The sequence below is a fragment of the Peromyscus leucopus genome, chromosome 16_21 (assembly GCF_004664715.2).
Source record: "Peromyscus leucopus breed LL Stock chromosome 16_21, UCI_PerLeu_2.1, whole genome shotgun sequence".
In the NCBI taxonomy this organism is placed as follows: Eukaryota; Metazoa; Chordata; class Mammalia; order Rodentia; family Cricetidae; genus Peromyscus; species Peromyscus leucopus.
This window is the reverse complement of record NC_051084.1, coordinates 32906878-32911545: the sequence shown is the minus strand read 5'-3', so window position 1 is coordinate 32911545 and position 4668 is coordinate 32906878.

Genomic DNA, 4668 nt, shown 5'->3' with positions numbered 1-4668 from the left:
CCCTGCCTCAGCTTTCCATTTCCCAGAATTCTCCTCCCTCCTTGTCCCGCCTATACTTCCTGCCTGGCTACTAGCCAATCAGTGTTTTATTTATCAATCAATCATCCATCCACAGCAGTATGTTGTGACACAGACAGAAAAATACACACACAGCAAAATAAATAAATAGAACAAAATAACCCTAAATGTAAAATAAAGAAATTATAAGCCAATAGTTTATGTACCTAGATATAACAATCCTTAGTGAAAGTACTTGAAACTTTCCAGTAAGTTCAACAACACATAAAAAAGGCCATGTTCATGCTCAAGACGAGTTCATCACTGAAGAACAAACAGACAATTCTAATATAAAATTTGACAAATAGAACCATCCCCTGCTGCATCAGCAACCACAGGCCCCACCTACGTCTGAATGCTGGAAGAGGTGAGTGTCTGAGCTCCTGGCTGGACAGCCTTGCTCTCTCTATCCTAGCTCATGGGGGTGGGGTGGGGCGGGGCGCACATCCTGTGCCCCTTCCCGACCCATTGCATCCCCAGCCACCTGGTGGCAGCATAGGCCCATCCACAAACCATCCCCTGCTGCATCTGCTGTCACTGGAGCCACAGGCCCCACCTGCACCTATAGGAGAGAGAGGTGAGTGTCTGAGCACCTGGCTGGACAGCTCTGCTCTCTAGGTCCCAGCTTCCAGGTAAATGTCCTGTGCCCCTCCTCCACCCACTGCTTTGATGGAAAAATCTATCAAGAACATGACTCTATTCTGAACATTTATGCCCCAAATACAAGGGCACCCACATTTGTAAAAGAAACATTATTAAAGCTCAAATCACATATCAAATCCCACACACTAATAGTAACACCCCACACTCACCACTGGACAAGTCTGCCAGACTGAAACTTAACAGAGAAATAAGGGAAATAACAGATGTTATGACTCAAATGGACTAAACAGACATCTAGAGAACATTCACCCAAACACAAAAGAATATATGTTCCTCAAATGGACTAAACAGACATCTAGAGAACATTCACCCAAACACAAAAGAATATATGTTCTTCTCAGCACCTCATGGAACCTTCTCTAAAATTGACCAAATACTCAGTAACAAAGCAAACCTCAACAGATACAAAAATTGGAATAACTCCCGGTATCTTAATTGAATCGCCATGGCTTAAAGTAAGAATTCAACAACAACACAAATTGCAGAAAGCCTGCAAACTCATAGAAATTGAATAATGCTAAACTGAATCACCACTGGGTAAAGGAAGAAACAAAGAAATTAAAGACTTCCTAGAATTCAATGAAAATGAATGCACAACATACCCAAATTTATGGGACACTATGATAGCTGTTCTAAGAGGAAAGTTCACAACACTAAATGCCTGCATAAAGAACATGGAGAAATCTCACACTAGCGACTTAACAGTACACCTGAAAAGTTCTAGAACAAAAAGAGGCAAACTCACCCAGGAGGAAGAGATGCCAGGAAATAATCAAACTGAGGGCTGAACTCAATAAAATAGAAACAAAGAGAACAATTCAAAGAATCAGTGAAATACAGAGTTGGTTCTTCAAGAAAATCAACAAGATAGACAAACCCTTATCCAAACTAACCAAAAGGCAGAGAGAGAATATCTAAATTAACAAAATCAGAAATGAAAAGGGGGATATAACAACAGACACTGAGGAAATCCAGAGAATCTTCAGGTCATCAAGACCAGATAAACAATTTAAATAGACCTACAACCCCTAAGGAAATAGAAGCAGTAATCAAAAGTCTCCCACACACAATAAAAAAAAAAAAAAAAAAAAAAAAAAGCCCAGGGCCAGATGGTTTCAGTGCAAAATTCTACCAGAATAGAAACAGAAGGAACAATCCCAAACAGGTTTTTTTTTTTTTTTTCAAGACAGGGTTTCTCTGTATAGTTTTGGTGCCTGTCCTAGATCTTGCTCTGTAGACCAGGCTGGTTTCAAACTCACAGAGATACACCTGGCTCTGCCTCCTGAGTGCTAGGATTAAAGGCATGTGCCACTGCCGCCCGGCCTCAAACTGGTTTTGAAAGGGTACAGATGCCCTGAAACCCAAACCACACAAAGATGCAACAAAGAAGAGGATTATAGACCAGTCTCCCTCATGAACCCTGATGCAAAAATATTCAATGAAATACTGGCAAACTGAATCCAAGAACACATCAAAAAATCACCCACCATGATCAAGTAGGCTTTATCCCAGAGATGCAGGGATGATTCAACATAAAAAAATCTTTCAATGTAATCCTGAGTGAGGTAACCCAGACCCAGAAAGACAAACATGGTATGTACTCACTCATAAGTGTATATTAGATGCAAAGCAAAGGATAACCAGACTACAATCCACAACTCCAGAGAAGCTAGGTAAAAAGGAGGACCCTAAGAGAGACACGAATGGAGGGCCCCAGGGAGAGAAAACAGTTAAGATCTCCTGGGTAAACTGGGAGGGAAATTAGGAGGAAGGGGATGGAGGATGGGAACATGAGGCATCCAGATGGACGAGTTGGGGGAGGGACAGAGAGGGAGAGTAAAGAAAGAGTTACCTTCACAGAGGGAACCATTATGGGGTAAGGGAGAAATCTGGTGCTAGGGAAATTCCCAGGAATCCACAAGGATGACCCCAGCTAAGACTCCTAGCAATAGTGGAGGGGGTGCCTAAATTGGCCTTCCCCTGTACTCAGATTGGTGACTACCCTAACTATCATCATAGAACCTATATCCATTAACTGATGGAAGCAGATGCAGAGATCCACAGCTAAGTACTGGGCTGATCTAGAGATCAGTTGAAGAGAGGGAGGAGGGATTATATGAGCAAGGGGGGGGGTCCTCAAGATCTTGATGGGGAAAATCACAGAGACAGCTGACTGGAGCTACTGGGGACCGAACTAGGTCCTCTGAATGTGGGTGACAGTTGTTTGGCTTGATCTGTTGGTGGGGCCCCTGGCTCTGGGACCGGGACTTATCCCAGATGCCTGAACTGGCTATTTGGAACCCATTCCCTATGGTGGGATACCTTGCTCAGCAGTGATGCAGCGGGGAGGGACTTTGTCTTGCCTAAACTTGGTATGCCAGACTTTGTTGACTCCCCCAAAGGAGGCCTTACCCCCTCTCAGAAGCGCATGGGTGTGGGATGGGGAAGAGATGGGGGGAGATGGGAGAAGGGGAGGGAGGGGAAACTGGGGTTGGTATGTAAAATGAAAAAAAATTAAATTAAAAAATTGACAAATAAAACATATGAACAGGAGACAGGCAAAAAGCCCATAGCTCCAAGAATAAAATTTAATCTTTTGATGGAAAACAGTTGCAAATGAATATGACTATGTGATGTGTGACATGTCATTCTCCAAAGGTAAATTTTGAAGGAACATAAGACAAGCCAGTAAGGACATGGAATGGGACAGTGGTCTCCATGGGATGGTCCACAGTGCCCTGGGAAGGAGTCTGGATGTCTCAGCCACCACAGACTCTTCAGACTAAAAAGTGATGCACAGAATCCAAGGTGGTTCCGAATCCAGGCTCGGTCTCCTGATTAGCCACCCAGTAGGAACAAGGTCTGGTGGCCTTATCTGCACTCCAAAGTGGTTTTGACAAAGAGAACAGTGTGGGTCCCATGAAAGAGTAATAGTCCCGGGAGACAGCTGCCAATCAAGCTGTACCTGGTGTTGCTTCAGTAGATCAGGAATCCTTTTCCAAATTCGCGGCTTAATGCACGGTCTGTGCACACTGCCTCTGCCACTGGTGTCCTTGTTGTGAAAGCTCTGCCTTCAACATCACAAGACTGGCACCAACTGTCTCTTAGTCACCCAACTCGTGCTGTGCATCCTGATCTGTGACCTGATTGGTGACAATGTACAGAACTGAGCCAATCAGATTGGGTAGCCAATCAGGACTCTCATTGGTCAGGTTGAAGTCATGTGACTGGTGTCTGCCCTATAGTGATTTGTCGCTCACCTAGACTGCAGGTTGGGGTCCTGTGAGAGCAGGATTAGAAGAAGTCTTTGCTTGTTCTGTGCCTTTTGTGCATGGACACCCCAGCTCGTTTGCATCTCCCCACACCTCTTCCCTTCAACGGTCTCCTTCCAGTTGTGCAAATAAACTTGGTTTCTGAAGGTCAGATTGGGGTTTGGTCTCTGTTTCTAGTTTGTCCTGAGTGAAAGGTTCATCGGTCAATATATATGAACAATTGACTTGTGATCATGCCTAAATGGAGCATCAATAGGTGCTCAGGAATTCCTGTCTTCAAAGAACTAAGAGTCTGAAACAAAAATCCAGGCTCTCTGAAGAATGTAGTATCCATGTCTTGAGTTCGTGCAGACCTTTTTTCCCTAAGAGTCCCCTGTCTTCCTTAATGCCAGTGCTGAGGTCTATGTTAAAACCTTTACTTTGTAAACTCAAAAGTTGCATCATTAACTAGCCATGGCTTGTCATGTCTATACTTGTTATCAATAGCCCAAAATTAAAACAATACAAAACATTACCAAACCAATCCATTATTTTCCTCACCGATTTCCCCATTCCTTGTACTGCTTTTGTGATGGGTCATTTTAATCCAGAAATTTCTATTTCTCAGTTGTAGCAACTTCCAAAAGTTATTCCATTTGTGTGTTTTCTTGTACTTTGGGAAAACACTGTCAATCAC